Here is a 10689-nt window from a genome sequence, read left to right on the forward strand (position 1 = left end):
AATCACAGTGGTTGTAGAGGGTGCAACAGGTGATCTCCTCAGGAGTAAATGTCAGTTGGCTTTTCATAGCCAAGCATTCAGAGGTTGAGACTAGAGGTCGACCTATTAATCGGAATGGCCGATTAATTAGGGCCGATTTCAAGTTTTCATAACAATCGGTAATCAGTATTGTTGGCCACCGATTTGCCGATTTCTTTTTTTATTATAATTTTTATTTTTTTTACACCTTTATTTAACTAGGCAAGTCAGATTAAGAACACATTCTTATTTTCAATGACGGCCTAGGAACGGGGGTTAACTGCGTTGTTCAGGGGGGATTCTGGGATTCGTTTTTGCAACCTTCTGGTTACTAGTTCAACGCTCTAACCACCTGCCTTACATTGCACTCCACGAGGAGCCTGCATGGCAGGCTGACTACCTGTTACGCGAGGGCAGCAAGAAGCCAAGGTAAGTTGCTAGCTAGCATTGAACTTATCTTATAAAAAACTATCAATCTTAACATAATCACTAGTTAACTACACATGGTTGATGATATTACTAGTTTATCTAACGTGTCCTGCGTTGCATATAATCGATGCGGTGCCTGTTAATTTCTCATTGAATCACAGCCTACTTTGACAAACGGGTGATTTAACAAGCACATTTGCGAAAAAAGCACTGTCGTTGCACCAATGTACCTAACCATAAACATCAATGCCTTTCTTTAAAATCAATACACAAGTATATATTTTTAAACCTGCATATTTAGTTACTATTGCCTGCTAACATGAAATTGTGTCACTGCTCTTGGGTTCATTGCCTGGCTCGTTGCGAACTAATTTGCCTGAATTTTACGTAATTATGACATACCATTGAAGGTTGTGCAATGTAACAGGAATATTTAGACTTAGGGATGCCACTCGTTAGATAAAATACGGACCGGTTCTGTATTTCACTGAAAGAAAAAAACGTTTTGTTTTCGAGATGATAGTTTCCGGATTCAACCATATTAATGACCTAAGGCTCGTATTTCTGTGTGTTTATTATATTATAATTACGTCTATGATTTGATAGAGCAGTCTGACTGAGCGGTGGTAGGCACCAGCAGGCTCGTAAGTATTCATTCAAACAGCACTTTACTGCGTTTTGCCAGCAGCTTTCGCAATGCATTGCGCTGTTTATGACTTCAAGCCTGTCAACTCCCAAGATTAGGCTGGTGTAACCGATGTGAAATGGCTAGCTAGTTAGTGGGTGCGCGCTAATAGCGCTTCAAACGTCACTCGCTCTGAGACTCGGGAGTGGTTGTTCCCCTTGCTCTGCATGGGTAACGCTGCTTCGAGGGTGGCTGTTGTCGATGTGTTCCTGGTTTGAGCCCAGGTAGGAGCTAGGAGAGGGACGGAAGCTATACTGTTACACTGGCAATACTAAAGTGCCTATAAGAACATCCAATAGTCAAAGGTATATGAAATACAAATCGTATAGAGAGAAATAGTCCTATAATTCCTATAATAACTACAACCTAAAACTTCTTACCTTGGAATATTGAAGACTCATGTTAAAAGGAACCACCAGCTTTCATATGTTCTCATGTTCTGAGCAAGGAACTTAAATGTTAGCTTTCTTACATGGCACATAATGCACTTTTACTTTCTTCTCCAACACTTTGTTTTTGCATTATTTAAACCAAATTGAACATGTTTCATTATTTATTTGAGGCTAAATTGATTTTATTGATGTATTATATTAAAACAAGTGTTCATTCAGTATTGTTGTAATTGTCATTATTACAAATAAATTTTTAAAAAATCGGACGATTAATCGGTAGCGGCTTTTAATGGTCCTCCAATAATCGATATCGGCGCTGAAAAATCATAATCGGTCGACCTCTAGTTGAGACAGCAAGTGTGATCGAGAGGGAGGGAAGGAGGGAGGAATGGGAGAATTTGTGGGAGCATACTTAAGTTCACACAGGACACCAGATAAGACCCTATGGTTTCACCAGATAGGACAGGCTGACCCTAGCCCCCTGGCACATAGACTATTGCAGCATAAATACTAAAGGCTGATACACGGGGAGTCGGGGGACACTGTGGCCCTGTACGACGATGCCCCCTGGACAGGGCCAACCAGGCAGGATATAACCCCACCCACTTTGCCAAAGCTAAGCCCCCAAACCATTAGAGGGTTATCAACAGACCACAAACTTACTACCCTGAGACAAGGCTAAGTATAGCCCACGAAGATCTCATGCACTGCACGAGCCTGAGGGGGTCGAAAAGCCTGACAGGAAGATCACGTCAGTGACTCAACCCCCTCAAGTCGAGTATAGCGAAAAAAGCCTGGCATGACATGACGCACCCCAACTACGGACAGCATGGGAGAGCACTAGTGAGCCCCCGTAATAGGGTCAGAGGCAGAGAATCCCAGTGGAGAGAGGGGAGCTGGCTAGGCAGAGACAGCACGGGTGGTTTGTCAGTTCAGTACCTTGACATTCACCTTCGCACCCCTGGGACAGACTACACTCAATCATAGGATCTACTGAAGAGATGAGTCTTCAGTAAAGACTTAAAGATCGAGACCGAGTCTGCGTCTCTCACATGGATAGGCAGACCATTCCATCAAAATTGAGTTCTATAGGAGAAAGCCCTGCCTCCAGCTGTTTGCTTAGAAATTCTAGGGACAATAAGGAGAACTGCGTATTGTGACCGTAGCATAGTAAGATGGCGCCGACAAATATGGCAGCTGCTTCTAGCTTCTAAGCAGTATTTGTTTTTTTGTGTAATATTTCTTACATTATTAGCCCAGAATTTTTTTGGTGCTATTACATACAGCCGGAAAGAACTTTTGGATATCAGAGCAATGTCACGTCCTGGCCAGTATAAGGGTTAATTGGTATTGTAGTTTGGTCAGGACGTGGCAGAGGGTATTTGTTTTATGTGGTTAGGGGTGGTGTGTTTGTTGTAGGGCATTTGATTTAAGTATTCCGGGGTTTTTGGGCACTGTTCCTTGTTTACGTATTTCTATGTTGGTCTAGTTAGTTGTATGTCTATGTTTGGTTAATTGGGGTGGACTTCCAATTGAAGGCAGCTGTGTGGTGTTGCCTTTGATTGGAAGTCCTATATTAGTTGGGTGTGTTTGTCTGTTTAATTGTGGGAGATTGTTCTTTGTCTAGCATGTATGAGCCTGAGAAGACTGTCAGTATTTCGTGAGTTTGTTTTGTTGTTTTGGTAATCATTTTGAGTTAAATAAATGTTCAAAATGAACAAAATATTGAACTGCATATTGGTCCTCCTTAACCCACGACAACCGTGACAAGCAACAGTAACTCACCAGCATTACGACCAGGAATACGACTTTCCCAAATTGGATCCTTTGATCGTGCCCCCTGGGGCAATTGAACTTATTTCAGAGGCTGCTCCAAAACACCGCAGGCAGAGAACAGGTATTTGGAGTGGACTTCTAGTCCGACTCAGGAGCCGTGCACACCATCCACCGCTTCTGAGTTTATTACTCGCTAATGTTCAGTCTCTGGATAGTAAAGTAGACGAGCTCAGGGTCGAGGATCTCCTTCCAGAGAGACATCAGCGATTGTAACATACTCTGTTTCACGGAAATATGGCTCTCTCGGGATATACTGGCCCCGTCCATTCAGCAATCTGGGTTCTCGGTACATCGCGCAGACAGGAGTAATGAACTCTCCGGGAAGAAGAAGGCCGGGGGTGTATGTTTCATGATTAACCACTCGTGGTGTGATTGTGATAACATACAGAAACTCAAGTCCTTTCGTTCACCAGACCTAGAATACCTCACAATCAAATGCTGACTGTATTACCTCCCAAGATAATTCTCTTTGGTTATAGTCACAGCTGTGTATATTCCCCATCAAGCCGATACCACGACGGCCCTCAAAGAACTACACTGGACTTTATGCAAACTGGAAACCACACATCCTGAGGCTGCATTTATTGTAGCTGGGGATTTTAACAAAGCAAATTTGAGGAAAGCACTACCAAAGTTCTACCAACACATTGACTGTTTTACTCGCGCTGGTAAAACATTGGACCACTGCTACTCAACTTTTCGAAATGCCTACAAGGCCCACCCCCGCCTTTTGATCATGACTCCATTTTGCTCTTCCCTTCCTACAGGCGGAAACTCAAACAGGAAGTACCCGTGCTAAGGTCTATTCAACGCTGGTCTGACCAATCGGAATCCATGCTTCAAGATTGTTTTGATCACGCGGTCTGGGATATGTTCCGGGTAGCCTCTGAAAATAACATTGACGAATACACGGATACGGTGACTGAGTACATCAGGAAGTGTATAGGAGATTTTGTCCCAACTGTGACTATTAAAACCTACCCAAACCAGAAACTGTGGATAAATGGCTGCATTCGCACAAAACTGAAAGCGCGAACCACCGCATTTAATTATGGCAAGGTGACTGGGGATATGGCCGAATAAAAACAGTGTAGTTATTCCCTCCGTAAGGCAATCAAACAGGCAAAACGGCTCTGACACAAGACATACAGTTGAAGTCGGAAGTTTACATACACTTAGGTTGGAGTCATTAAAACTCGTTTTTGAACCACTCCACAAATTTCTTGTTAACAAACTACAGTTTTGGCAAGTCGGTTAGGACATCTACTTTGTGCATGACACAAGTAATTTGTCCAACAATTGTTACACAGACTATTTAATTTATAATTCACTGTATCACAATTCCAGTGGGTCAGAAGTTTACATACACTAAATTGACTGTGCCTTTAAACAGCTTGGAAAATTCCAGAAAATTATGTCATGGCTTTAGAAGCTTCTGATAGGTTAATTGACATCATTTGTGTCAATTGGAGGTGTACCTGTGGATGTATTTCAAGGCCTACCTTCAAACTCAGTGCCTCTTTGCTTGACATCATGGGAAAATCAAAAGAAATCAGCCAAGACCTCAGAAAAAAATTGTAGACCCCCACAAGTCTGGTTCATCCTTGGTAGCAATTTCCAAACGCCTGAAGGTACCACCTTCATCTGTACAAACAATAGTACGCAAGTACAAACAACATGGGACCACGCAGCCGTCATACCGCTCAGGAATGAGACACGTTCTGTCTCCTAGAGATGAACGTAGTTTGCTATGAAAAGTGCAAATCAATCCCAGAACAACAGCAAAGGACCTTGTGAAGATGCTGGAGGTAACAGGTACAAAAGTATCTATATCCCCAGTAAAACAAGTCCTATATCGACATAACCTGAAAGGCCGCTCAGCAAGGAAGAAGCCACTGCTCCAAAACCGCCATAAAAAAGCCAGACTACAGTTTGCAACTGCACATGGGGACAAAGATCGTACTTTTCAGAGAAATGTCCTCTGGTCTGATGAAACACAAATAGAACTGTTTGGTCATAATGACCATTATGTTTGGAGGAAAAAGGGGGAGGCTAGCAAGCTGAAGAACACCATCCCAACCGTGAAGCACGGGGGTGGCAGCATCATGTTGTGGGGGTGCTTTGCTGCAGGAGGGACTGGTGCACTTCACAAGATAGATTGCTTATTGAGAAAGGAAAATTACGTGGATATATTGAAGCAACATCTCAAGACATCAGTCAGGAAGTTAAAGCTTGGTCGCAAATGGGTCTTCCAAATGGACAATGACCCCAAGCATACTTCCAAAGTTGTGGCAAAATGGCTTAAGGACAACCAAGTCAAATTATTGGAGTGGCCATCACAAAGCCCTGACCTCATAGAAAATTTGTGGGCAGAACTGAAAAGGCGTGTGCGAGCAAGGAGGCCTACAAACCTAACTCAGTTACACCAGCTCTGTCAGGAGGAATGGGCCAAAATTCACCCAACTTATTGTGGGAAGCTTGTGGAAGGCTACCCGAAAAGTTTGGCCCAAGTTAAACAATTTAAAGGCAATGCTACCAAATACTAATTGAATGTATGTAAACTTCTGACCCACTGGGAATGTGATGAAAGAAATAAAAGCTGAAATAAATCATTCTCTCTACTATTATTCTGACATTTCACATTCTTAAAATGAAGTGGTGATCCTAATTGACCTAAGACAGGGAAATTTTACTAGGATTAAATGTCAGGAATTGTGAAAAACGTAGTTTAAATGTTTAAATGTATTTGACTAAGGTGTATGTAAACTTCTGACTTCAACTGTATGTGAGGTGGGAGGTGTTGGAGGTGGGAGGTGTTGGAGGTGGGACAAGAGGGTTAGCTGAGGCATATTGAGCAGGGCTGGAGGCACTACAGTGAAATAAGACAATAATCACTAACCAAAACAGCAATGGACAAGGCATATTGACATTAGGGAGAGGCATGCGTAGCCGAGTGATCATAGGGTTCAGTGAGTAGCTGGGCGGGCTGGAGACACGGTGATTCAGACAGCTAGCGGGCCGGGGATAGCAGGCTAGCAGAAGGGCCTTAGAGGGACGTCGCGACGGAAGAACTCTGTTGTAGTCCCTCGTGCGGTTACGTCGGCAGACCAGTCGTGATGGATTAGCAGGGGTCCGAGTAGTAAAAGGGAAATGTATGAAATGTATGCATTCACTACTGTAAGTCGCTCTGGATAAGAGCGTCTGCTAAAATGACTAAAATGTAAGTGAGGAATTTTTCCCTGGAGGTCAATGAATTTGGTCAACAAAAAACTGAATTGCTAAATTAGGCGTATTTGACCGAATATATGTTTTGTAATGGTTAGGTTCCTGTGGGCAAAATGAATGGTGATAGAATAGGGTTTAGGAATAAACGTTGAAAATACGGTCTGAGGTTAACACAGGTTTAAGAGATCTTATATGGTTTGTTATATGAGATAATATCAGTCAGTTAACATGACCTTCATGAAATATGAAGCCTTTATCTGTTTTTTCACAAAATTCACAAAAAATTGACAGTAGCTGATTAAGATTAACACATTGAACAAAACGTACAAGATCTCCTAAGCCTGTCTTTACCACAGACCTTATTTTCTGTGTTTAACCAAAAACTCCATATATTTTCCCATACGTTTTGGTGGAGTTAGTGCCAACAAAAGGACACCATTACTATTGCTCTCTGTAGCCATTGAGGGCTCCCACCATTTTAAAGTAGTCAACTGTGTGCAGATTCCAATGAGTTGGGACCAATCAGCCAATGAAGAAGAAGAAAATGGACTACTTTAAAATGAAGATTGCCTCAATGGCGGAGCCAATGCTGTCACAGACACTATAATGGCACAGATACAAAGATGAGTCCTCTATCTATTTCTATGGCTTGTTGATCACATTCTTATCTGCCCTATCATTGGCTAGAATGGTCCCACCTGATCTCGTCTCCTCCTGCCCGCCTTCCATCTTTGAGGACATGTATTTCCATTGTTAGAACAGTCACGTATATATCTTGTCAATATAATAGACCATTTTTGCTTGTAGTAGACAGCGTCTCTTCACTATCAGTTGAAGCAGCAGACTCAAACTAACATTGAAAAACATCCGAGCTTGCGAACGAAACAATGTAAATAGCAAATAAACACGAGGACAAACTCTCACTTTGCCGACTTTCAAGTTGTTTGCCTGCACACAGCGCAAAAATGAATCCATCAGCACTTAACTCACATTGAGCACAGCTCCCCAGGCAGGCAGTGTTGCTGCACATCTATGAAACAAAATGGAAGAAATACTGCAGCATTTTTCTGATATAAATTGCAACTCACACGTGCTCATTATTGACTTCTGACTCTATTTTGATTCGCAAATGTAATGCTCTCACTGTCGAGCCCTGCAAATTGACCACCCGCCAACATGGCTGGAGAAATAAACATTATTACCCGCCAATACCTAAATCTACCTGCATTTGCCCTTGTAGTGTTGCAGTAAAGGGGAGGTTCATTCTACTCAGGAGAACTTCTAGTTTCCAAATCCACAGAGGTTGCCCCCCCTCCCCAGGAGCGTTGCTGCTCATTTTGAGGCCCTTAAAGAGTGGCCAATCATCTTAAATCTTAAGTTTTTTATATTGGACATACATATTGCACCTTACATAATTGCCTGTACGTTGTGTCACAGTAAAATGTACAGGAAATTGTGTAAGGTCCAATAAATATTTGGAATACACAGACAAACATTGTTGAACATTTTGTCTTATAATCTTTTTATATATATATATATATATCACATATATTTTTGAAAATATTTTAATAATTATTTGTATGATAACTTGTATAAAATATATAGAGGTTTGTGCTAATTTTCGCTCTAATTATTCATTTACAAAGTGTACAGGGCAGGACTCCTATTCTGAAGCGTTCCAAAAATCCGTCACCCGAAAGTACTTAGTTATTCTTGCCTGCTTCACACAGGCCCCCATTGTCTTGGAGCGTGAAGTCACGAGCTATACTGGTCGGCTACTGCGAAGCAACTAGGCGCTGACAAAAGCCCTGGTGTGCCGTCGAAAGCCTAGGTAAATTACGATCGCAAAAACGGTCCCCCCCAAACAATTTGACCGCCGTTTGGGGTCTAAAATGTATTTATTATGATCAAGTTCGTTCACAACAGTGAATTATTTTAAAGTTCGCTACAAATCGAGTTATTTCATTGAATAGTGATCAATTCTGACTATGTAAAAGACGGTACAGAAACTGCTTCTCCAACAGACATCCCCAATCACACTTCTAGGCGATGTCATGGAGACGTTGGCTAACAAAGCACATGCGTAGAAACGGTCTCTCGCGCCGAACTGCGCATATCAAGCAGTCAAACATAAAGCTGTTTTTGACGAAAATGAAAACATGTCAGTTTGTCATTTTCTCGAGATTGGAGTAATAACATGTTTAACTACCTAAGACATTGGCTCGAATCTTGGTTGTGGCATTAGATTTCGAGAAAATTAACAACTAAGGAATTATTTTCTACTTCTCTCTTTAACTTCTGAAACCCCCAAATTCCGGTGTGGTCGGCTTGGTCTGTTTCAGAAGCCTGCCAGGAAGTATTGCGATGTTGCACCTCTATGTTTAGAAATTCTGTGGCATGACCTTTACAACATCCATGTGATCAAAGGTCATAAACTTTCGACTGTTGTCGACTGAAAATGTCTATCATTGGTTAATATCAGTGCATGTTTACTGTTTTGGGTGGATGACTATTGAGAGCTTATATACAGCTTTATCCTGACAATGTATTTACATAGGCCTACATGTGATCCAAAAGTCTAACATAAATAAATGAAATATCCTACTTGTGACAATATAGCTAATGTTTTTATCTAGATGTTACTTCAGTGTTGTGTCCCATGCCTAAAGTTTGTCTTGCCAGTAATATTGTTGTTACAAAACAAATTAAAATGTGTTGATCGTCTATTAAGTGTGAATAAAATTGAATACATGTTGTAGGCTACACAAAGGTTATTGTAGGGGGTTTCTACACTGGTAATTTTAGAGGCTTAATCTGTGTCCGGGAAACCGTCCCTTAATGAGCAAGTACCGCAGACACCTGTCGTGAGGTCAATACCAAGTGCATTTGACTGCTTGGCATATTGCCTGGCATATTGTTTACCTTATGTGAACTGATGTACGTGTATAGTCGAATCCTTTTCTGTACTGTGAGTGTTTTGTCCTTCATGTGATTGAATCAAATTCTGTTCTTTTACATGCTTACTGACAAAAGCAACTTAAAGATTGAGAATTAAAGAAATAAACTGCAGGCTGTAGTAATGCTGACATTACCATACATGCAATCACATCTGTTACAATTCCATGTTGCACAATCACAACTAATAATTAGGAAGGTACAAGGGCATGGCATCAAATAACATTTTATTGGTCAAGTACACATATTTTACAGATGTTATCGCAGGTGCAGCGAAATGCTTATGTTTCTAGCTCCAACAGTGCAGTAATACCTAACAATACACACACAAATCCCCCCTCAAAAATAAAGGAATGAACAAAAATCAGAATCTGGAATATAAATATTTGTATTTATTTATTTATTTTAACCAGGTAGGCCACTTGAGAACAAGTTCTCATTTACAACTGCAACCTGGCCAAGATAAAGCAAAGCAGTTCGACAAAAATAACAACATAGAGTTACACATAAACAAACGTACAGTCAATAACACAATAGAAAGATCTATGTACAGTGTGTGCGAATGTAGAAGATTAGGGAGGTAAGGCAATAAATAATTACAATTTAGCAAATAAACACTGGAGTGATAGATGTGCAGATGATGATGTGCAAGTAGAGATACTGAGGTGCAAAAGAGCAATTTACAGATTGGCTGTGTACAGGTACAGTGATCGGTAAGATGCTCTGACAGCTGATGCTTAAAGTTAGTGAGGGAGATATAAGTCTCCAGCTTCAGTGATATTTGCAATTCGTTCCAGTCATTGGCAGAAGAAAGCTGGAAGGAAAGGAGGTGTTGATCAGAGAATCACCAGCAGCAAGAGCGACATCATTGATATATACAGAGAAAAGAGTTGGCCCGAGAATTGAACCCTGTGGCACCCCCATAGAGACTGCCAGAGGTCCGGACAACAGGCCCTCCAATTTGACACACTGAATTCTATCTGAGAAGTAGTTGGTAAACCAGGCGAGGCAGTCATTTGAGAAACCAAGGCTATTGAGTCTGCCGATAAGAATGCGGTGATTGACAGAGTCGAAAGCATTGGCCAGGTCGATGAAGACGGCTGCACAGTACTGTCTTTTATTGATGGCGGTCATGAAATTGTTTAGGAC

The sequence above is a fragment of the Salmo trutta genome, chromosome 31 (assembly GCF_901001165.1).
Source record: "Salmo trutta chromosome 31, fSalTru1.1, whole genome shotgun sequence".
Taxonomy (NCBI): Eukaryota; Metazoa; Chordata; class Actinopteri; order Salmoniformes; family Salmonidae; genus Salmo; species Salmo trutta.